This window comes from Glycine max, chromosome 1, assembly GCF_000004515.6.
Source record: "Glycine max cultivar Williams 82 chromosome 1, Glycine_max_v4.0, whole genome shotgun sequence".
NCBI classification, from domain to species: domain Eukaryota; kingdom Viridiplantae; phylum Streptophyta; class Magnoliopsida; order Fabales; family Fabaceae; genus Glycine; species Glycine max.
This window is the reverse complement of record NC_016088.4, coordinates 7,902,011-7,928,128: the sequence shown is the minus strand read 5'-3', so window position 1 is coordinate 7,928,128 and position 26,118 is coordinate 7,902,011. Positions and strand designations below refer to the sequence as shown.

At 37.3% G+C, this 26,118-nt stretch overlaps 2 pseudogenes; both read right to left on the bottom strand.

Moving 5' to 3' along the window:
- Nucleotides 1-18,020: 18,020 nt before the first annotated feature.
- Nucleotides 18,021-20,547, bottom strand: LOC112997669 (ATP-dependent DNA helicase PIF1-like; annotated as a pseudogene).
- Nucleotides 20,548-20,789: 242 nt separating this feature from the next.
- On the bottom strand, nucleotides 20,790-23,718 carry LOC100818322 (uncharacterized; annotated as a pseudogene).
- Nucleotides 23,719-26,118: the final 2,400 nt, after the last annotated feature.

Sequence of the window (26,118 nt, the reverse complement as noted above, 5' to 3'; positions counted from 1 at the left end):
TTTAGTTGGAATTCAGTTAGCTTCGAGGACTATAAATGTAATAAGAAAGTGTGAAATAAGAATGAGAACACTTATCTCTGCAATTTTACTTCCTTTATCTTCCTCAGTAGTTTAGGACCGTATCAATCTCCCTTTTTTTTTTGGAGAATTTATCTCCTCCACTTTATCAGCAGGAAAATTATCAAAGACAACAACTTGCCTAGCATAAAAGATTGTCAGCTGAACAACTTTTGGTTCCTTCTCCATAGACCTTCATAAAAGTGATCACATATGCACTCATGTCATGACTTTTAATTCATTACTTTTCCTCCACAAAGAATGATGCATGAAAAGCTGTTAACTAAGTTCAACTTCACAACTAATCAAACAAATACAACTACAGACCTTGATTTAACAATGGTTGAAACCTGAGTGGTGAGGATAAACCATTTGTAGAGAGCGCAAAGCCATAACGATTGGGTTTCTGGTGTCATGATTGAGGGAAACAACTCTGTTCATGCATAATAACATGGTGTCTCAGGAACCTGTGAGACATAGAGGTTCAGGACATCTCATAAAGAAAACACGCAAGTCCATGTCTTAGGGTTAATGAGTATAACCTTCTAACCATAAATTTTAGTCCTTACTTCTCATCAAGTAATGTGGGCTGAACAGTGTACTTTCTTAATTTGATGCTGCATTTAACATCTTAATATGATCCTCAAGGGATTAAGAGCTGACAAATTTTGGCCAATAATTAGATCTTTAAATGATAAGTAATACGAGATGCAGTAAGTCTTGTTAGTATAGAGCAATAAGAAGAAGAAAAAGGAATAAAGAGAAAAGAGAGAGGACAAAAAGTTTTAACGTGGTTCGGCACACAATGTATATACCTACGTCCACGGCTACACTAAGAGAACTTCTTATTGTGTGCACATTTTAAAGCTTACAAGGTGTCTCTATATATAACACTTATGAGACACAAGTTTTTACAAACCAAGCGATGTGGGGCAAAGGAACTAAGACCACAAAACTCTAACAAGTCTTTCCACTTGTTGCTAACTTGCTGCAATTCTACTCTACATCTGATCATAGTATCTATAACAATTCCTTAATCAAGTAAACTGTCATATTTTGCCTCCACCGAGGAATGAGGACAACCAACGATGACAAATTTAATTAATTCAAAAGCTTTTGATTTTTTTTAGTAATGATATATAGACACCCATTTATAAACACTTATTTGACATTCTTGTTTTCTTTCTATCTCTATTCCTATCAAAATCATATTACCTATCACACCTACACTCCTTTCTCTTTGTATCTTTATTCTTTTATTTCTTTCTTGTTTTCCAATCATGTCACAGAGGCTAATAAGTTATAACCTTTCCTTGTGCATGAAAAATTGCTATTGACCGTTAAGAAAAAGGATCATACCCTTTGAGGGAGTTTAAATTCCATTTCTATTACCCAAATTCTGCAAATGTTGAAATTAAAAAACATAACATTGGATGATTTAAAAGATGAAAATATACATGATGCTTGCTTAATGGTAAAAATTCCTACTAAAAGGAACGAATTTACCATTTGGTGTGTAAACATAATTATAAGTAAAAAGTTTTCTCGATTTTACTTTCCACTCCTCCAGTGTAGTGAATGAATGAATTGTGGTTAACTTTTAAACCTCGGAAGAGAACCAATAGAATGCACAAACAACGTTTTTCCTTTGGTAACTGATCTTTATTTTACAGGTCTTGACTGAGAGAATAAAAAGGGGCAAAATCAGGGAAAAAACATAAAATCCTAATTGTCCAATAGTGAAAAAATGTGAATGTATGAATACATCATTTTGATGATGCCAAAGATGAATCAAACAAGGTTGCTTCAAAGGATAAACATTGCTTCAAGATTAATGCAAGGTTGCTTCAAAGGATAAGCATTGCTTCAAGATTAATGCAAGGTTGCTTCAACAAATAAAGCCTTGCTTCAAGATTAACTCTACATCAAGCCTTGCCTCAAAATAAAGTGTTTCCAAGACATCCAAGACTCTGGTAATCGATTACTAGGCAGTGTCATCGATTACCAAAAGACAATTTTGAAAAATAGCTGTTAAAAAGGGTTTTGAATTTGAATTTTGAACCTGTAATCAATTACCAGATGTTTGTAATCGATTACCAGCAACAGAACTCTTGAAATTAAAATTCAAAATTCATGACCCTTCAAAATATAATTGTGTAATCAATTATCGGAAACTTGTAATCGATTACCAGTGAAAAAATTCAGAAAAAGTTTTTTGAAAAGACACATCTCTTCAAACCATTTTGAAAAGGCACGAAGGGCCTATATATATGTGTGTCTGATTTCAAAAAGCAAGAGAGAGATATTCCAAGAGAACTTCGTTGTCAAATGCTCTCTCAACAACTTTTGGGCAAACACTTACAAATCCATTGAGAGTTCGTCCAGGAACATCAAATTGTATTATCCACTCTAAAGGAGAGAAATCTTTTTGTTCTTCTTAGAAAGTCAATTGTAATCAAAAGACTGGTTGTCTTTTGAATTGTGAGTTTCCTGAACATAAGGGAAATGAATTCCTTGGGTGTTCAGAAGTTATAAAAAGGATTTTTACAAAGATAGTGGAAAATCTCAAGTGGGTTGCTTGAGGACTGGATGTAAGCACGGGAAGTGGCCGAACCAGTATAAATCGAGTTAGCATTTTTATCTTCCTTTATCTCATTTATGTTATTGTAATCAATTTTGTCTTGCATGTTTTAAAGAACATTATTAAATTGATTGTTGTTTCTTCTTCTGCATTCTGAGCCTATTATTTAGAAGGGGATTAAAAGTTTGTTGGTAGGAAATTTTGAAACTTAATTCAACCCCTCTTAAGTTATTGAGGCCACATGTCCAACAAAAAGGACAAAATCAAAGAGTGCATAGCAAGAAAAGAAACTTCATTTGGCAAAATGATTTGCAAGTCTCTTGATTTAACATTTAAAAAAGAATTAAATATCTTTTTAGTCCTTGCAATTTAGCACTTTTTTGCTTCTAGTCCTTGCAAAATTGTTTTTTTTTCGTCCTTGTAAATTATATTTTTTTGTTTTTTATCCTTGTGATGCTTTATATAACACTTTTTTAACTGTTCAAAGCATCATTTAAAGTGCTTTAAAGACTAAAAACAAAATAAACATAATTTGCAAGGACTAAAAACAAAAACATAATTTTGCAAGGACTAAAAGCCAAAAATTGCTAAATTGCAAGGACCAAAATGGTATTTAAACTTTTAAAAAATAAGGTGGAGGGGATGTATCATAAAATGCATGGCCCTACTGAATATAAATCAGATGTTGCAGGCTGTATTTTAGACACAATATACCACCAATACAAATAAATAATTTGCTCAGATACAAACATACCACATTAATTATAAAGTATCATGAAATAAAATAGAGATAACATACCACAACTCTTGAATTTGACACGAACATCATTGGTGGCCCAGAGTTTGATGTGGTAAACCTTAGGATGCTCTTATGTTCATAATTTCCAGCTGTGGTAATGTTTTCTGCACACCGAATGACAACCTCCGTGCAAAAATCAAGTCTTTGTATTTACTTTGTGACTACACTGAGCACTGTATCAACCAATCCAGATTCAGTGTCGGAAAGGAGAACCTAAAATTCAACAAATGGAGAGTGATGAGGTTTGATTTGAAAAAGAAAACCGTTTCTAGTGTTCGGTTTGAAAGGAAATAAAAGTTTGAAAGAGGAACATCTGTTTCGTTCTCCTCATTTTACAAACTATTTTTTTTATTTTAATTAAACATTTATATATTTTAATGAGGTGTCAACTTTTTTCATAGGATTTGAGGTTGTGTCTATAGTGATACAAGTGTTTCTCGAAGATTCTCTTCACGGTACCAATTGGTTTTGTGAAAGCCTCTCTCTTATGTTTTAATTCACTTTTAGGAATATTATTAATTATTAGCTGGAATAGTCCTATTCCAAACATTTAGAGAATGTTATTCCACACATATACTTACTAATCATAAAAGAATAAGAATGTAAAAGTAATTAAAAGTTTTAAAATACACTAGTTGGTAACCCGTGCGTATGCACGAGTCACTTGTAATTTATTCTGTATGAATCTTCATTTATTCTATAATACAGTATTAAAATAAACAAATATATGTAACATTAATAATTATTAGATTGTTTGCTTTTTTTAAAAAAGTTAGATTACTCATTGACGAAGGCAATGTTAGTAAACAAAAGAAACAACCTAAACTTAATTTAGTCACTATCACTATCATTGTTATTCCAATCCTTTTGGCTTCTAATAATAATTTCCCAAATTTGTTCATAATGCCTGTAGTAGAATGAGATTTCATCACCATGAGAAAAATTACTTTCTTCAAGGAATTTATACCAAGGTTGCAAAACATATGTTTCGTCAATTCCAATATCAAGAACAATAACATTCCACTGTAACGGAGGTCCTAATTTTCTAAGGATTGTCATGTGTTGATCGCAGACATTTAGATGTCTAATTACACAGCTTGGAAGATTCTGCAAAAGAGAATAAATAATAATTATATTTAATTTTGTGTTTATATGAGTCATAATAAATTTTTTGTTATCATTACCAAAGGGTGCGGTGCGTCAATCATTGATTGTGTTATTTCAAGTGTCCAAATATGTTGCCTGGATATCATCCACAGTCTTCCGGAGGTCGAATATTGAGATGTGGTCGATTGCAAAGAAATGGATGATGGTAGATTCATAAATGGCTAATTCTTTTCTAAACTGTTTCAGTCCTTTAGCAAAGAAATTTTTTTCCTTATGGAGTCTAACTCGGATTTGGTATACAACTCCATTATATTTGAAACGGACATATTCAGGATATTCTGGTGCCCACTGAATGTGGTAAAAAAATGGGACTCTTATGATGTCCTGCAAGAAAATATTGAATGTAAAATTATAATAAATAAGGTGGGAAAAAACCCAAAAAGAAATGAGTTTTAATCCAATATTACCCTATCATTGTGGAACGTGGCTCTAAACTGCATGATTGCTGGTTTTCTGATAAATGGAAGTTCTACCTAGAATGAGATTGGACATAAAAAGCAACATAGTTGTATTATTCAGATAAATAATAATCAAACATATGGAGATAGGAAGAAACAAAGCAATAAAGTTTAATCTATCAAGCTGGTACAAAAAGTGTAATTATGGTTAGTCATTTTAGAGCAGTAAAATTGTCGAACAATATATTAGGTTCTGGCATTACTGATCAAACATGGAGGAAGTTAAACAACATTGTAGGTTGGCGAAATGATACAAAAATGGCATGATATGATACAGATGAAGATATGTATTGCAATTTTGTTTAGTCATTTTAGAGGCATGTGTAATTCTAGATTAGGACATTTAGATGGATATAACCTTCTACAATTGCTGATCAAACATACAGGGAACTAAAGAAAATTAAAGTTTTATGGAATGCTTTAAAGATGTATGTAAGAAAAACTCATCTCGAGCTAGAGTGTTTTCATTGTTATACTGATAGAATGATGAATAACAAAATTTAATGAGGGAGGTTAACATGCACAAATAAACACGATATGAAAACAACAGTTGAAATAATTAGTATAGTCGATAATTTGAAATTATTTAATATGGTTTGGTGAGCTAGAAAATTCAATTAAGATCTAAGTTGTGATGTGACAGTTTTAGGAATGGACGATAAGAGTAAGCAAGAACAGGAATGAAATCTAAGAAGCAAGAAAGCTTGAAGTAAAAGCAAAGCCATCACAAAATGGAAGGTGTGAGCAGGTGAAAAAATCGAGTGGAAGTGATGAAGATACAAAAATGATAAACAAAATGAAAAAAGACAAAAACAGAGGAAGCAGGGTTGGAATAGTTGAAGCAATGCTCGAGAATGCATCCCAACATGCATGAAAAAAAAGATAAATTTCCAAGGCAGACAAACTGAAGGTCATACGAAAACAGCAGTCCAAATAATTGATATAGTTCTTAATCTAGAATAATTTTAGACATGTCGAATGGATGTCAATTATAAAACATAAAATATATCGGTGCATGAATTGAAAACATTAACTAAGAGAGAAGAAAAATCCGGTAAGGATTTCGCAACCAAGTGAGGAAATTTGCAATGTAGATAATAAATTTCATCATAGAATCAGAAATAGAAGTCAAAATCGGAAAGAACAGTCTAGAAATTTACTTTGTTTGAAGCGGTCGATGAGTCTGAACTCATAGTCGAAGCCCAGTCGCTGTTGTTTTTTAGCAAAGTTTGTTAGTGCTTAGCTCTACGGAGCTTTAAAAGATTGGCTAAGATTTTGTTAAAACATAAGCACTTAGACAATGAAGGAAAGCTGGAGTTGCTACACATGATGTCCAACGTTATGTCAAGGAATAAGATCGGGCTGCACAATGCACAAGGCAAGATAAAATGTCAAATGAAGAATTGAAGTTGCAGGATCCACGATGTCGGATACAATGTCCTGACATCCTGCCCGAAAATACTGGAGTTGCTGCACAATGCATAAGTCAAGATAAAATGTCAAATGAAGCATTGAAGCTGCAGGATCCACGATGTCGGATACGATGTCCTGACATCTTGCCCGAAAATACTGGACACATAAATCTGTTATATCTTTAACAGATTATTGTGCAGTTAGCAAAAGATTAGATGATCTATCTTTAGGAACGAATTAAAAGATCATTAAAGTTCGAATTACAAACTAGAAGAGTTCGTTCAAGGATTAAAGATTAAAGATTAAAGATTCAAACTAAAAGATCAAACGTTATCTTTTAGATCTTTAAGTGCAGATTTTCAGGAAGAAGATAGATCTCATCCAGCACAAGTAGTTGCAGCCCAGAAACGCACACTGCTATTTAAACATGAAGGCTGCACGGGTTTGAGTACCAAGTCCGGGATTGAAGAGTTATTTTGTGAGTTTTGGGACTTGAGTCTTTTGTGAGCCACCTTGATGGTACCCTAACATCAAGTGTTGGACCTGAGTGTGTAGAGTTGATCTCTTGTGTGTAGAGTTGATCTCTAGTGTGTAGGGTTGATCCCTTTTGTTCAGAGTTGATCTCTGGTGTGTCTTTGATTTATCTGTAAACACGGGAGAGTGTTTGAGAGGGAGTGAGCGGGGTTTCTCATATCTAAGAGTGGCTCTTAGGTAGAGATCGCACGGGTAGTGGTTAGGTGAGAAGGTTGTAAACAGGGGCTGTTAGACCTTGAACTAACACTATTTTAGTGGATTTCCTCCCTGGCTTGGTAGCCCCCAGATGTAGGTGAGGTTGCACCGAACTGGGTTAACAATTCTCTTGTGTTATTTACTTGTTTAATCTGTTCATACGGACACATACAATCTGCATGTTCTGAAGCGTGATGTCGTGACATCCTGTACGACATCTGTCCCCAGTATCAGAATTTCAATTGGTATCAGAGCAGGCACTCGAAATCACTGAGTGAGATCTAGTGAGATAAATTCTGATGAACATGGAGAAAGAAGGAGGACCAGTGAACAGACCACCAATTCTTGATGGAACCAACTATGAATACTGGAAAGCAAGAATGGTGGCCTTCCTCAAATCACTGGATAGCAGAACCTGGAAAGCTGTCATCAAAGGCTGGGAACATCCCAAGATGCTGGACACAGAAGGAAAGCCCACTGATGAATTGAAGCCAGAAGAAGACTGGACTAAAGAAGAAGACGAATTGGCACTTGGAAACTCCAAAGCTTTGAATGCTCTATTCAATGGAGTTGACAAGAATATCTTCAGACTGATCAACACTTGCACAGTGGCCAAGGATGCATGGGAGATCCTGAAAACCACTCATGAAGGAACCTCCAAAGTGAAGATGTCCAGGTTGCAACTATTGGCCACAAAATTCGAAAATCTGAAGATGAAGGAGGAAGAGTGTATTCATGACTTCCACATGAACATTCTTGAAATTGCCAATGCTTGCACTGCCTTGGGAGAGAGGATGACAGATGAAAAGCTGGTGAGAAAGATCCTCAGATCCTTGCCTAAGAGGTTTGACATGAAAGTCACTGCAATAGAGGAGGCCCAAGACATCTGCAACATGAGAGTAGAAGAACTCATTGGTTCCCTTCAAACCTTTGAGCTAGGACTCTCGGATAGGGCTGAAAAGAAGAGCAAGAATCTGGCGTTCGTGTCCAATGATGTAGGAGAAGAAGATGAGTATGACCTGGATACTGATGAAGGTCTGACTAAGGCAGTTGTGCTCCTTGGAAAGCAGTTCAACAAAGTGCTGAACAGAATGGACAGGAGGCAGAAACCACATGTCCAGAACATCCCTTTCGACATCAGGAAAGGTAGTAAATACCAGAAAAGGTCAGATGAAAAGCCCAGTCACAGCAAAGGAATTCAATGCCATGGGTGTGAAGGCTATGGACACATCATAGCTGAATGTCCCACTCATCTCAAGAAGCAGAGGAAAGGACTTTCTGTATGTCGATCTGATGATACAGAGAGTGAACAAGAAAGTGATTCTGACAGAGATGTGAATGCACTCACTGGGAGATTTGAATCTGCTGAAGATTCAAGTGATACAGATAGTGAAATCACTTTTGATGAGCTTGCTATATCCTATAGAAAACTATGCATCAAAAGTGAGAAGATTCTTCAGCAGGAAGCACAACTAAAGAAGGTCATTGCAAATCTGGAGGCTGAAAAGGAGGCACATGAAGAGGAGATCTCTGAGCTTAAAGGAGAAGTTGGCCTTCTGAATTCTAAACTGGAAAATATGACAAAGTCAATAAAGATGCTGAATAAAGGCTCAGATGTGCTTGATGAGGTGCTACAGCTTGGGAAGAATGTTGGAAACCAGAGAGGACTTGGGTTTAATCCTAAGTCTGCTGGCAGAACAACCATGACAGAATTTGTTCCTGCCAAAAACAGCACTGGAGCCACGATGTCACAACATCGGTCTCGACATCATGGAACGCAGCAGAAAAGGAGCAAAAGAAAGAAGTGGAGGTGTCACTACTGTGGCAAGTATGGTCACATAAAGCCCTTTTGCTATCATTTACATGGCCATCCACATCATGGAACTCAAGGTAGCAGCAGCAGAAGAAAGATGATGTGGGTTCCAAAACACAAGACTGTTAGTCTTGTTGTTCATACTTCACTTAGAGCATCAGCTAAGGAAGATTGGTACCTAGATAGCGGCTGTTCCAGACACATGACAGGAGTCAAAGAATTCCTGGTGAACATTGAACCTTGCTCCACTAGCTATGTGACATTTGGAGATGGCTCTAAAGGAAAGATCACTGGAATGGGAAAGCTAGTCCATGATGGACTTCCTAGTCTGGACAAAGTACTGCTGGTGAAGGGACTGACTGCAAACTTGATCAGCATCAGTCAGCTGTGTGATGAAGGATTCAATGTAAACTTCACAAAGTCAGAATGCTTGGTGACAAATGAGAAGAGTGAAGTTCTAATGAAGGGCAGCAGATCAAAGGACAACTGCTACCTATGGACACCTAAAGAAACCAGTTACTCCTCCACATGTCTATCCTCCAAAGAAGATGAAGTCAAAATATGGCATCAAAGATTTGGACATCTGCACTTAAGAGGCATGAAGAAAATCATTGACAAAGGTGCTGTTAGAGGCATTCCCAATCTAAAAATAGAAGAAGGCAGAATCTGTGGTGAATGTCAGATTGGAAAGCAAATCAAGATGTCCCACCAGAAGCTTCAACATCAGACCACTTCCAGGGTGCTGGAACTACTTCACATGGACTTGATGGGGCCTATGCAAGTTGAAAGCCTTGGAGGAAAGAGGTATGCCTATGTTGTTGTGGATGATTTCTCCAGATTTACCTGGGTCTACTTTATCAGAGAGAAATCAGACACCTTTGAAGTATTCAAGGAGTTGAGTCTAAGACTTCAAAGAGAAAAAGACTGTGTCATCAAGAGAATCAGGAGTGACCATGGCAGAGAGGTTGAAAACAACAGGTTTACTGAATTCTGCACATCTGAAGGCATCACTCATGAGTTCTCTGCAGCCATTGCACCACAACAGAATGGCATAGTTGAGAGGAAAAACAGGACTTTGCAAGAGGCTGCTAGGGTCATGCTTCATGCCAAAGAACTTCCCTATAATCTCTGGGCTGAAGCCATGAACACAGCATGCTACATCCACAACAGAGTCACACTCAGAAGAGGGACTCCAACCACTCTGTATGAAATCTGGAAAGGGTGGAAGCCAACTGTCAAGCACTTCCACATCTTTGGAAGTCCATGTTACATTCTGGCAGATAGAGAGCAAAGGAGAAAGATGGATCCCAAGAGTGATGCAGGAATATTCCTGGGATACTCTACAAACAGTAGAGCATATAGAGTATTCAATTCCAGAACCAGAACTGTGATGGAATCCATCAATGTGGTTGTTGATGATCTAACTCCAGCAAGAAAGAAGGATGTCGAAGAAGATGTCAGAACATCGGGAGACAATGTAGCAGATACAGCTAACAGTGGAGAAAATGCAGAAAACTCTGATTCTGCTACAGATGAATCAAACATCAACCAACCTGACAAGAGACCCTCCATTAGAATCCAGAAGATGTACCCCAAGGAGCTTATTATAGGAGATCCAAACAGAGGAGTCACTACAAGATCAAGGGAGATTGAGATTGTCTCCAACTCATGTTTTGTCTCCAAAATTGAGCCCAAGAATGTGAAAGAGGCACTGACTGATGAGTTCTGGATCAATGCTATGCAAGAAGAATTGGAGCAATTCAAAAGGAATGAAGTTTGGGAGCTAGTTCCTAGGCCCGAGGGAACTAATGTGATTGGCACCAAGTGGATCTTCAAGAACAAAACCAATGAAGAAGGTGTCATAACCAGAAACAAGGCCAGACTGGTTGCTCAAGGCTACACTCAGATTGAAGGTGTAGACTTTGATGAGACTTTTGCCCCAGTTGCTAGACTTGAGTCCATCAGATTATTACTTGGTGTAGCTTGCATCCTCAAATTCAAGCTGTACCAGATGGATGTGAAGAGCGCATTTCTGAATGGATACCTGAATGAAGAAGTCTATGTGGAGCAGCCAAAGGGATTTATAGATCCAACTCATCCAGATCATGTATACAAGCTCAAGAAGGCTCTCTATGGATTGAAGCAAGCTCCAAGAGCTTGGTATGAAAGGCTAACAGAGTTCCTTACTCAGCAAGGGTATAGGAAGGGAGGAATTGACAAGACTCTCTGTGTCAAACAAGATGCTGAAAACTTGATGATAGCACAGATATATGTTGATGACATTGTGTTTGGAGGGATGTCGAATGAGATGCTTCGACATTTTGTTCAACAGATGCAATCTGAATTTGAGATGAGTCTTGTTGGAGAGCTGACTTATTTTCTGGGACTCCAAGTGAAGCAGATGGAAGACTCCATATTCCTCTCACAAAGCAAGTATGCAAAGAACATTGTCAAGAAGTTTGGGATGGAGAATGCCAGCCATAAAAGAACACCTGCACCTACTCACTTGAAGCTGTCAAAAGATGAAGCTGGCACCAGTGTTGATCAAAGTCTGTACAGAAGCATGATTGGGAGCTTACTATATTTAACAGCTAGCAGACCCGACATCACCTATGCAGTAGGTGTTTGCGCAAGATATCAAGCCAATCCCAAGATAAGTCACTTGAATCAAGTAAAGAGAATTCTGAAATATGTAAATGGCACCAGTGACTATGGGATTATGTACTGTCATTGTTCAGATTCAATGCTGGTTGGGTATTGTGATGCTGATTGGGCTGGAAGTGCAGATGACAGAAAAAGCACTTCTGGTGGATGCTTCTATCTGGGCAACAACCTTATTTCATGGTTCAGCAAGAAGCAGAACTGTGTGTCCCTATCTGCTGCAGAAGCCGAGTATATTGCAGCAGGAAGCAGCTGTTCACAACTAGTTTGGATGAAGCAGATGCTCAAGGAGTACAATGTCGAACAAGATGTCATGACATTATACTGTGACAACTTGAGTGCTATTAACATTTCTAAAAATCCTGTGCAACACAGCAGAACCAAGCACATTGACATTAGACATCACTATATCAGAGAGCTTGTTGATGATAAAGTTATCACACTGGAGCATGTTGACACTGAGGAACAAATAGCAGATATTTTTACAAAGGCATTGGATGCAAAACAGTTTGAAAAACTGAGGGGCAAGCTGGGCATTTGCCTGCTAGAGGAATTATAGCAACTACTGCTATCTGAACGTGCTCAAACATCTCACTTAACATTAATAGCACGTTCACTACTGAGGCAAAACAAATTCGACCGTTGCTTCACACGCCCCTCTACATTCTTCATTCAAATTTATATTTTCGTGGCATTCGTGTTTTCACCAGCATTTCCCAATAGTTCTCAGAATTTCACGAAACCATTTCAAAAGCTCTGCTTCTCCATGGCTACCTCACCTAAAGATACTGCAGCTCCTGGCTCACCCTCTGTACCATCATCTCCGCACCAGGAACAACCAGAATTCAACATCCAACCCATACAAATAATTCCTGGTCAAGCTTCTGTCCCTGAGAAACTAGTTCCCAGAAGACAACAGGGAGTGAAGATTTCTGAAAACCCTAGCCTTGCAACAAGTCCTAGGGAAGTAGACCCGGAGATGGATAAGAAGATCCGCAATATTGTGAGTAGCATTCTGAAAGATGCGTCTGTGCCTGATGCTGAGAAAGATGTTCCAACATCTTCCACCCCAAGTGTTTCTGTGCCTGATGCTGAGAAAGATGTTCCAACATCTTCCGGCCCAAATGCTGAAGTACTCTCTTCCCCCAGCAAAGAGAGATCAACAGAGGAAGATGATCAAGCCGCAGAGGAGACTCCTACACCACGGGCACCAGAACCTGCTCCAGGTGACCTCATTGACCTTGAAGAAGTAGAATCTGATGAGGAACCCATTGCCAACAGGTTGGCACCTGGCATTGCAGAAAGGTTACAAAGCCGAAAGGGAAAAACCCCCATCAAGAGGTCTGGACGAATCAAAACTATGGCCCAGAAGAAGAGCACTCCAATCACTCCTACCACATCCAGAAGGAGCAAGGTTGCAATCCCCTCCAAGAAGAGGAAAGAAATTTCCTCATCCGATTCTGATGATGATGTCGAACTAGATGTCTCGACATCAAAGAGGGCCAAGAAATCTGGGAGAAAGGTGCCTGGAAATGTTCCTGATGCACCATTGGACAACATCTCTTTCCACTCCATTGGCAATGTTGAAAAGTGGAAATATGTGTATCAACGCAGACTTGCGGTTGAAAGAGAACTGGGAAGAGATGCCTTGGATTGCAAGGAGACCATGGACCTCATTAAGGCTGCTGGACTACTGAAGACAGTCACCAAGTTGGGAGATTGCTATGAGAGTCTAGTCAGGGAATTCATTGTCAACATTCCCTCTGACATAACAAACAGAAAGAGTGATGAGTATCAAAGAGTGTTTGTCAGAGGAAAGTGTGTTAGATTCTCCCCTGCTGTGATCAACAAATACCTGGACAGACCAACAGATGGAGTGGTGGATATTGCTGTCTCTGAGCATCAAATTGCCAAGGAAATCACTGCCAAACGAGTCCAGCATTGGCCAAAGAAAGGGAAGCTTTCAGCAGGGAAGCTAAGTGTGAAGTATGCAATTCTACACAGGATTGGTGCTGCAAACTGGGTACCCACCAATCATACTTCCACTGTTGCCACAGGTTTGGGTAAATTTCTGTATGCTGTTGGAACCAAGTCCAAATTTAATTTTGGAAACTATATTTTTGATCAAACTGTTAAGCATTTAGAATCCTTTGCTGTCAAATTACCCATTGCCTTCCCTACTGTATTGTGTGGCATTATGTTGAGTCAACATCGCAATATGTTAAACCACATTGACTCTGTGATGAAGAAAGAATCTCCTCTATCCCTGCATTACAAACTGTTTGAGGGGACACATGTCCCAGACATTGTCTCGACATCAGGGAAAGCTGCTGCTTCAGGTGCTGTGTCCAAGGATGCTCTGATTGCTGAACTCAAGGACACATGCAAGGTGCTGGAAGCAACCATCAAAGCCACCACAGAGAAGAAGATGGAGCTGGAACGGCTGATCAAAAGGCTCTCAGAAAGTGGCATTGATGATGGTGAAGCAGCTGAGGAAGAAGAAGAAGCAGCTGAGGAAGAGGTAGAAGCTGCTGAGGAAGAGGAAGATGCAGCAGAGGATACTGAATCAGATGAAGATTCTGAAGCCACCCCATGATCATCAGACCTTTATTTGCACCTTAAGTTCATGCATTCTACTTTTGTCAAATTCTGTCTAAAAAGGGGGAGTAATAGTATTATGCTTGCTATTATGCATGATTTTGAGTAGTAGGATACGATGTATGCATGATTCATGATTTTGAGGGGGAGTTGCATGTATATGACCTTGAGGGGGAGACTGCTGCTGATGATGACTGATGGAAGCTACTAGAAGATGCTGCAGTAAGAGCATGAAGACAGGGGGAGCAGAAAGCGGATGTCACATGAGATGTCTTGACATCCTGGAAAAGACTAGTAGCTGATAGAAGATGCTGCAGTAAGCATGAAGACAGGGGGAGCAGAAGCAGAAAGCTGATGTCACGTGAGATATCTTGACATCCTGGAGAAGACTTGTAGATTTGCAACTTGAAGAATTTCCGCTGTGCTTGATTACTCTGATAATGAAAGTTGCTGATCCCACTTGCATAACTGCTCGTACCTGCTCAGGAAGTGTCTAAGTATGTTTTAGACAAAATTTGCCAAAGGGGGAGATTGTTAGTGCTTAGCTCTACGGAGCTTTAAAAGATTGGCTAAGATTTTGTTAAAACATAAGCACTTAGACAATGAAGGAAAGCTGGAGTTGCTGCACATGATGTCCAACGTTATGTCAAGGAATAAGATCGGGCTACACAATGCACAAGGCAAGATAAAATGTCAAATGAAGAATTGAAGTTGCAGGATCCACGATGTCGGATACAATGTCCTGACATCCTGCCCGAAAATACTGGAGTTGCTGCACAATGCATAAGTCAAGATAAAATGTCAAATGAAGCATTGAAGCTGCAGGATCCACGATGTCGGATACGATGTCCTGACATCTTGCCCGAAAATACTGGACACATAAATCTGTTATATCTTTAACAGATTATTGTGCAGTTAGCAAAAGATTAGATGATCTATCTTTAGGAACGAATTAAAAGATCATTAAAGTTCGAATTACAAACTAGAAGAGTTCGTTCAGGGATTAAAGATTAAAGATTAAAGATTCAAACTAAAAGATCAAACGTTATCTTTTAGATCTTTAAGTGCAGATTTTCAGGAAGAAGATAGATCTCATCCAGCACAAGTAGTTGCAGCCCAGAAACGCACACTGCTATTTAAACATGAAGGCTGCACGGGTTTGAGTACCAAGTCCGGGATTGAAGAGTTATTTTGTGAGTTTTGGGACTTGAGTCTTTTGTGAGCCACCTTGATGGTACCCTAACATCAAGTGTTGGACCTGAGTGTGTAGAGTTGATCTCTTGTGTGTAGAGTTGATCTCTAGTGTGTAGGGTTGATCCCTTTTGTTCAGAGTTGATCTCTGGTGTGTCTTTGATTTATCTGTAAACACGGGAGAGTGTTTGAGAGGGAGTGAGCGGGGTTTCTCATATCTAAGAGTGGCTCTTAGGTAGAGATCGCACGGGTAGTGGTTAGGTGAGAAGGTTGTAAACAGGGGCTGTTAGACCTTGAACTAACACTATTTTAGTGGATTTCCTCCCTGGCTTGGTAGCCCCCAGATGTAGGTGAGGTTGCACCGAACTGGGTTAACAATTCTCTTGTGTTATTTACTTGTTTAATCTGTTCATACGGACACATACAATCTGCATGTTCTGAAGCGTGATGTCGTGACATCCTGTACGACATCTGTCCCCAGTATCAGAATTTCAATTGGTATCAGAGCAGGCACTCGAAATCACTGAGTGAGATCTAGGGAGATAAATTCTGATGAACATGGAGAAAGAAGGAGGACCAGTGAACAGACCACCAATTCTTGATGGAACCAACTATGAATACTGGAAAGCAAGAATGGTGGCCTTCCTCAAATCACTGGATAGCAGAACCTGGAAAGCTGTCATCAAAGGCTGGGAACATCCCAAGATGCTGGACACAGAAGGAAAGCCCACTGATGAATTGAAGCCAGAAGAAGACTGGACTAAAGAAGAAGACGAATTGGCACTTGGAAACTCCAAAGCTTTGAATGCTCTATTCAATGGAGTTGACAAGAATATCTTCAGACTGATCAACACTTGCACAGTGGCCAAGGATGCATGGGAGATCCTGAAAACCACTCATGAAGGAACCTCCAAAGTGAAGATGTCCAGGTTGCAACTATTGGCCACAAAATTCGAAAATCTGAAGATGAAGGAGGAAGAATGTATTCATGACTTCCACATGAACATTCTTGAAATTGCCAATGCTTGCACTGCCTTGGGAGAGAGGATGACAGATGAAAAGCTGGTGAGAAAGATCCTCAGATCCTTGCCTAAGAGATTTGACATGAAAGTCACTGCAATAGAGGAGGTCCAAGACATTTGCAACATGAGAGTAGAAGAACTCATTGGTTCCCTTCAAACCTTTGAGCTAGGACTCTCGGATAGGGCTGAAAAGAAGAGCAAGAATCTGGCGTTCGTGTCCAATGATGTAGGAGAAGAAGATGAGTATGACCTGGATACTGATGAAGGTCTGACTAAGGCAGTTGTGCTCCTTGGAAAGCAGTTCAACAAAGTGCTGAACAGAATGGACAGGAGGCAGAAACCACATGTCCAGAACATCCCTTTCGACATCAGGAAAGGTAGTAAATACCAGAAAAGGTCAGATGAAAAGCCCAGTCACAGCAAAGGAATTCAATGCCATGGGTGTGAAGGCTATGGACACATCATAGCTGAATGTCCCACTCATCTCAAGAAGCAGAGGAAAGGACTTTCTGTATGTCGATCTGATGATACAGAGAGTGAACAAGAAAGTGATTCTGACAGAGATGTGAATGCACTCACTGGGAGATTTGAATCTGCTGAAGATTCAAGTGATACAGATAGTGAAATCACTTTTGATGAGCTTGCTATATCCTATAGAAAACTATGCATCAAAAGTGAGAAGATTCTTCAGCAGGAAGCACAACTAAAGAAGGTCATTGCAAATCTGGAGGCTGAAAAGGAGGCACATGAAGAGGAGATCTCTGAGCTTAAAGGAGAAGTTGGCCTTCTAAATTCTAAACTGGAAAATATGACAAAGTCAATAAAGATGCTGAATAAAGGCTCAGATGTGCTTGATGAGGTGCTACAGCTTGGGAAGAATGTTGGAAACCAGAGAGGACTTGGGTTTAATCCTAAGTCTGCTGGCAGAACAACCATGACATAATTTGTTCCTGCCAAAAACAGCACTGGAGCCACGATGTCACAACATCGGTCTCGACATCATGGAACGCAGCAGAAAAGGAGCAAAAGAAAGAAGTGGAGGTGTCACTACTGTGGCAAGTATGGTCACATAAAGCCCTTTTGCTATCATTTACATGGCCATCCACATCATGGAACTCAAGGTAGCAGCAGCAGAAGAAAGATGATGTGGGTTCCAAAACACAAGACTGTTAGTCTTGTTGTTCATACTTCACTTAGAGCATCAGCTAAGGAAGATTGGTACCTAGATAGCGGCTGTTCCAGACACATGACAGGAGTCAAAGAATTCCTGGTGAACATTGAACCTTGCTCCACTAGCTATGTGACATTTGGAGATGGCTCTAAAGGAAAGATCACTGGAATGGGAAAGCTAGTCCATGATGGACTTCCTAGTCTGGACAGAGTACTGCTGGTGAAGGGACTGACTGCAAACTTGATCAGCATCAGTCAGCTGTGTGATGAAGGATTCAATGTAAACTTCACAAAGTCAGAATGCTTGGTGACAAATGAGAAGAGTGAAGTTCTAATGATTGAGAATGTCATAGCATACAAACTAATAATTGAGAATGTATATGAAATGGATTAACCTTTTAAGATTTGAAAAGACCTCTTTGAAGACAACATTGGTTGTAGAATTTGAATTTTTTTTGTCTTTGTCATGTATTAAAACTTTAAGGCCTTTTTTTTTATTTTACCCTTGACAATGTCACATATAATTGTCCACGTGAGAAGACAGGTTTAGGTAAATAAAGGCCCACTAAGGATAGTGATTGACCTTGGGACTTGTTAATTGTCATTACATAAGAAAGCATTATTGGGAACTGTCTTCTCAAAAGCTTAAAAGGTCATGGTGATTGTAAAGGAGACATAGACATTCTTGGAATATAAACATTCTGACCAATATTTTTGGCAGAAATTATATCAGCTGCAATCACATGTTTAGCTAACTTTGTAACAATTAATCTAGTGCCATTACACAGTCCTTGAGTTTGGTCTAAGTTTCTTAACAACATGATAGGTGATCCAATTTTGATTTTGATGTTATGATTCAGTAGACCAGATGTTGTTAATGAATTAAGAAATTCTGTTGTTAGTGATCGGAAATGAGAACTCTCTAGTGTTTCTTATTTGTCCACATAATCAACACTTAGTTATTCCATTTGGTCACCTGTGATTTTTTATCTGGTTATCATATCAGATAAAGAATAAAAAGAGTAAAAAATTAGAAGATCAGTATGGAGATAAAATATTGAATAGATTTGATTACTAATCCTGCAGAATGTTTCATAAGAATGACATACAGTCCAAATTTATATATAATAAGAATTGGATTAAGTATGTTATAATCACCTGGTATCAATGATAGTATATAATCATTAACTTGCTGAACGGTTTCATTTGTGGAAGCTAATATGGCTCTGGTTTGAAAGTATTCAGGATTGGTATGATGATGACATAAATTTGGAAATGTATAATTAACTATTGCATAGAGTGAGTCATCATATTTTGTGATTAACAGATCTTTTGGAATTTCAATTGAACCATAACCATCATTTTGCTAGCCAGCAATTCCATCACCAATATTAAGGATCCACTCTGCAAAAGCTGCAGTTTCTTCTCTGTCTGTTGCATCTGTATTGGCTTCTAAACGCATGTTTTTTGACAGTGTCAAAACATGGAAATGATTCCATAGGTAAGATGAATTAATAGTTGCATTAACAATATCAGAGCGGCTACGCCTAGGAATGACTGGCAGAATCTGCCAGAAATCTCCACCAAATACCATAACTTTACCACCAAAGATTTTATCAGAACTTGATTTCGCCTTAATAACATCTCTTAGACTTCGATCAAGTGCTTCAAAACAGAATTTGTGAGCCATGGGGGCTTCATCCCAGCTGATAAGACTTGCTTCATTCAATAATTCAGCCAATTGTGATCCTTGATGAATATTGCATGTCGAGTCTTCAAATATCGGAACAGGAATTTTTAATTTTGAATGTGCTATTTTTCCTCTAGGCAATAACAAAGAAGCTATGCTGCTAGAAGCAGTCATAATAACTATTTTATTGTCAGCTCTCAATGAGGCTGCAAGTGTCTTCCAAATAAATGTTTTTCCTGTTCCTTCATATCCATATAAGAAAAACATTCCACCTTCATTTTTATTGACAGCCTGAATAATTTGGTTATAAATTTTTGCTTGTTGGTCTGTAGGCATAAAGATTGTTCTGGTTTTAATAACAGCTTGAAATTCCAGAGCGAAACACAAGGGAGGAAAAAAAGCAAGGCAAGTTAGTACAATAAATAAACCTGTCATTTGAGAAAAAAAAAGTTAAGGAATTTTGATCTAAGTTCTTCATTGTTGAAATTCAGCTTAGAAAAAATGAGGTCATTGTCTGCATGTGTTAGTAAATTTCCGTTCTCAGGATATGGCATGGAAGGATAGTCTTTAAGTGATCTTTGATTGGCTTGTAACAGCTATTCAACTTCAAGCAATACCAGATTCATCATATTGGAGTCATCAATATGTAATCCTAAGACATTTGGAAAGGAAGTTAGATAATGTTTATGATAAAACTTTTCTCTGTCAAGCTATATGTAAGCCAACCTGGAGTGTTTGATGATCTGCGATGACTATATACAATATCATCACTTAACCAATGTCAAGTTTTTTCCCACACTTGTTCAGGTTTGTTCATGGTACCTGTCAAAAGTAATAATACAAAAAGATTCCTTAGATAAGGTGCTGAGCCCCAGTCTTTTGCTTCCTGGATTGCAACAATGAATTCTCTATCATCCTGTGAAAAACCCATAGCAAAACATGCTTCTCTATATGTAGAATATTCAACACCATCAACTGTTCTGATATTTTCAAATGAGATTGGTCCTCTACAGACAGTCAGCATCATCCTCAAATAAAATAATTCCCCTGTAGTTGGAGGAACCCATTGAAGTCTGCCAGTAGTATAACCCTTTTTCCTAAGTTGCCAACATCTCTGTTTCTGGTTATACACGAACTTAGTTACAAATTCAGAATAAGTCAGGCTTTGACCTTCAACAAAAACCTGGTTTGTATTCATCCAAGCTATAAATTTTGATTCAGAAATGCCTGGGTTAGAGAGGAGATCATTAATATCATCATGGTCTTGGTAGAGAACGCTATGTTGGCCTGGAAGATGGAACTGTAGCCTCTCTACAGAAGGTTTTCTACCATGTATTGGAAAACCAAAGATCCTCCAAGTAGATTCACATGGAGAAATGTATCTATAATAAAAACATATTTTAATTACAATCATAAGATGATTTACATATTAAACTTGGCTCATAACTTGATTTCATCATTCGGAGTGTTTGCATGGGGAACTGTTCCATTGTCATCATGTACCATGACAGTCGTAACTCTATCGTATCCTTTATTGATGTACTTGAATAAATATTTGATAGAAGTGCTTTGGTTACACCATTCAATATTTATATGTGCTTGGTATTTTTTCAGCAATTTTGGATTGTAGGGTACAATCCATCTATTATCAATTATAATACCATTCTTGGTTATTGTCCGACCAGTGTTTCTTCTACGATACACAGGATAACCATCTCCATCTATAAGAGTTGTGGCCTGAAACCTTTTTTGGATAAAATCGACTGCATTTGCCTTCCTTCATGCATGGAGATGCAAGCCTCAAAATTCCACATGGACCATGAACCATGTGATTTTGCACTAATTTATAGAGTTCTGGATCATCTTTCTATGAAGGTATTTCTGCTGATATAATATGATTAATATCGTTTGGAGATGGATATTTGTTGCTGGCGTGTAAAAATAACAATAAATGGACATGAGGAAGTCCTCATTTTTGGAATTCCACTGTGTACATGTTTGTAGTTGTAACCAAATATCATTAATAGAAAGGTATTAGAGAAAACATAATTTACAATAAGTAGCTTATCTGTTAGTAGCAGAAAAAGGAATTAGCATCAACTTACATGCGATGACTTTGCCTAGCAGGTGATTCTTTGTAAGGTCTGATAACATCTGCTCATATTTAAGCTTGAAAATTTGGGAGATTATTTCTGGCTTATCTATTGCTGTCAAATTCAAAGGTGTCAGCAGCCTAAGAATTTCAGGCCAATTTGGATTGCAGGTAAAAGTAATAAAAATGTTTGGGAAGCCTACGTGACTGCATATAGCTATGCCATCAAAATAAAGTTGATCCATGTAACGTGGGCTGCCAACAAAGGTTGAAGGTAAGATGATCCTCTTGCCTTGGCCTAAACCTTCTATATTTCTAGCATCCGATGACTGCTACAAGCTATAGAACTTGTCAACTCTAAGTTTCTTTTGGTTGTTTCTAACATAGGAAAGTCTTTCGGATTCAATCATTGTGTATCCTTCAGCAACAAATTGTTGGAATAGTTTTGTAGAATGCAGCAGAGTTTGACCTTCATTGGGTCTGCATTGCAGTCTATAAGCAAACCACTCTCTCATTGTAAGACGATTTCTTTTTCTTTTTTTCCCACTTAATGTATCACGATGTACAATGTCAGACCTATATCCATCTTCTCCATAAGGAAACAATAGAGGATATTGTAGAGCTAGATAACTACAATGTAATTCATGTATCCTTTGTAATTGACCATTTTGAGTTTTAACAATAATATCTTTGTTTGAATTTGCATCAATATCACCTGCAATGAGTGCAGCAACTTCTGGAACACTTGGTACATTATATGTACGACCATCTTTTTCTCGACCAGCAATCAATTTGAGTCTGACATTATGCACTTCAGTGTCTATCAATCTATCCCTTGCCATCCTAAAACTTTTTGCATGAGCATTGTTTTCATCCAGCATTTTTTGCAAATTTGAGACAATATATGCCTCAATTTCATTATAGTGGGTGAAAAACCAGATATTCAAATATATAAAAAATTAAGAGGATGTTAATGTAAAATAAACAATGGACATCAATGTAAATCAGAGATGTTATATTGGCATTGTGTTGTTAACTACCTCATGGTGTTAATTCTATTTTGAACTTCATTTTCTGTTTCATAGATATACAATTGTGCAAATTTAGGTTCTTTTCTAGGCATTGGTAATAGACTTCCAATCCTGTGACACGATTGACCTTGAATTCTGATTGTAGGAGGACCTCTCGAATGACAAATTGTTTGGTCAAATTTAATACCAGCAGAAGTAAATGCAAACATCATGTTATAAGTTCTTATGTTCTGTTGCTAATTTTTTGCATGAGTTGTATTTTGCTCAAATAGAACTTGCTGCAGAAATTTAGGTGGATTTTGTAACAATGGAAGTTCAACCTTGCCATCTCCACAACATAAGTTGAATCGTGGGCTTGAGGTATTTGAACATTTTGATATGTTTTCATTATACCACATTTTAGCATTACAATGTCTACATTGCATGAGCTGGTCACCAAGATCAAAATATTCTGGAATAATAACATTACATATTAGACCATAACTATTGAAAATTTAATTTTTATAGGAATGGCTAAAATAGATATCAGAACATTAACTGGTAGCGAACATCAAAATACTTTAAAATACGTTTTATTGTGTTATTTAAAAAACAAAAAGAATTCTATAAGACATTTACCTCTTGTGTCCATTGAAGAATCATGATGCGACGATTCACAGTTTGGATATCCAACTGAAGAAATAGTTTGAGATTCTACGAAAATTATAGTTAGGTATTATGATTAGAAGTGAAATTAATAAATCAATGGAGGAGATTTGTAATCCTACCTTCTGTTGATCCAGAACTCTCATTCTTAGATGAATCGCATATATTAACTTCAAAATAGAAAAAGGATGATAGAAATAGCAAATAATGATAATGATTCAAACGGAATGATGAAATGACATGCATTGCTATAATCTTGCATCAAACCTACGAATTCCTTACCTTTTCACAAAAAACTATATATGGATATTGTATCAACATAATTGACTAATATGATCTGAATATAAAGATATAAAAATGCTATCTTTGATAGCTTACAATGATCTTCAGCATCGTGTGAAGCCCGATTCACAGTTGCATGGACACTATGCGGTGGTGTCTTTGGTTGGTTATAATCATCTTCAGTATGGGATGAAACTGGATTGACACTTGCATGGACACTATCCTGAACATTAAGATGGACCTTTTGTTGTCTAATATGCTTTCTGTTGCTCCTGGCTTTTGCTGAATCAGACTTGCTTATAAATCTATGGTTTTCCATGTTCCTGTCGCCTTTAGTTGATCATATTGTAGTTTATATTTGGACAGTGGAGTATTGTTGGAAGGAACAATTATATTGCAAACTCAAATGCTAAAAGACAGAAACAAACACCGAGGATTGTTGAGCACGTTGTAGTTGAACTTTTTTCGGTTAAAGGTTATTCAAATGAGCTCTGTCATAATTAACTTAAGCAGTAAGTAATGAAATGCAACTAAAAGAGTGTAATAACAAATTTGGAATTTACAGCTGGCAAAATCTGGATACTTTTAATTCAAATAGTAATGACATATGTACCTATAGACATGGATTGGTAACATCGATAAGGAACTTCATATCAAGTATGTTGTGACGAACAGAAGTAGCGTTCATTAATTGATGAAACATTTAGCCTCAGCTTCTTTAAAGTCATATCTTGTGTAATATTTAAAAAGTTAACGACATTACATGATGAATACATGAGAGCTATATTTGTTTCTTCCTGTATACATGCAGAACTGCATACCAGATTTTGCTTGATGCATATTATAAATTGACTTAAATTAAATTAAACTCAGGCTATTTAAGTTCGACACAGGTGTTGACCGATAAGGAATTTGATATCAAGTATGTTGTGAGGAACAGAAGTAGCATTCATTCATTGATAAAACATTTAGACTCCCCTTCTTTAAAGTCATATCTTGTGTAATTTTATAAAAGTGTAGGAAATTACATGATGAATACATGAGAGCTATTTTTGTTTTCCTGTATACATGCAGATCTGGATACCAGATTTTGCTTGATACATATCATAAATTGACTTAAATTAAATTAAGCTCAGGCTATTAAGCTCTACACAGGCGTTGACCAAATTTGTTAATCAAGACATTTACTCAATTATAAACAACAAATCACCTACGCATGCTTCAGTTACCATGGAATAAATAATGTTTTTTAATCTGTTATTTAAAAAATAATGAATCATAATCTCAGTTAATAAATTAACACATCTCAACATTGTGCAAAAGATATAAATAGCATGTCAGGCTGGAATAACGCATGCTAGTATAAGCGTAATGTTTGACAGGATCATAGATGAAAATAAAACAAAGAAAAGAGTTCTATTACAATTTCCAAATAAACAGGATGTTAGACTGCAATAACCCATGGCATACAGGGTTACACATCAAAATAAAACAAAGATAGTTCAATTACAATTTCCAAAAAACCAACAAAAAAGGAAACAATGTTGGCTATTCCTAACAAACAAAATCTATTCAATCTTCTCATGTTTTGATAATTTGTTGGGCGATAGCTGAGCTGGTGAAATCTGGGAGCTTCTTGCTTCATCATCACATTCATTAAATGGCTATCATTTTGTTGGTGTCAAGGGAAGTCCAATAAGTGGATCATGGTCTGCTATTATAGAAATGGATTGCTGGATAAAACAAACAATAACAATAAGTTGATGCAAAAGCTAAACTTTATGCAAATGTCAGTCGGGATTCTTGATCCCATTCCATAATCTTTATGCATGTGGATTAGAATCCTGGTCCAAATATCTCTATGCAAATACTATATTGCAAAGAGATGCCAAAACTTAAAAGTTACAGATTCATCGTGGACAGGATCATTGGAATCAAACGTTGTTGTAGCTTTAATCTTTGAACATGTCTGCATAAGATGTTGATTGATACCGGCAGAATCGATGAAAAATAAATTAGCATATAAATAAGATATACATATAACAATAATGAAGAAAAACAACTCCATAAAACAGGACCTCAGCATCAGGCAACATGTCCAAAACATCAATAATTAAAGTTAAGTTAGTGAAGCATTCCAAAACAGCAAAATTTTTATACTGTGGCTGGATTTTGACTTTGAAGGCGAGCAGATGACTCAGTAGTTTATCAAGTGCTTTTGGGGAGGCATTTAAATTCAGATCACCATCCTTGAACAGGAAAAACACAAATAAAATTAAAGATAATCCCAAGATTAAATTTTTTATTTTGAAATTATAAACACCTACTTCTATTTTGAGAGTATTGACTTCATCAGCTGACTGTCCAATCAATTCAGTGCATTCACGATCCCACAGGAGAAATTTTGTGCTTTAATCTTTATAATTGACCATCACTTCAACTTTATATCTGGAAACATATATAATAGCGTTAAATACTAAAAAGAAATTCAAACATAAATATAGTGGCATAGAAATTTAAAAAGCAAAACAAAGACCTAAGCACAGCTCGATCATTATGTTTGCCACATAGGCACACAAATGGTTCTGTATAGACATCTGTTTTCTTATGGCACTGAATGCAAGATGCATAACACCATGAATGATTGTCCATAACAATTCTCGTGATTATACCAACAGTAATACAAACAAACTCCTGCAATAAATATGACAGCTATAAA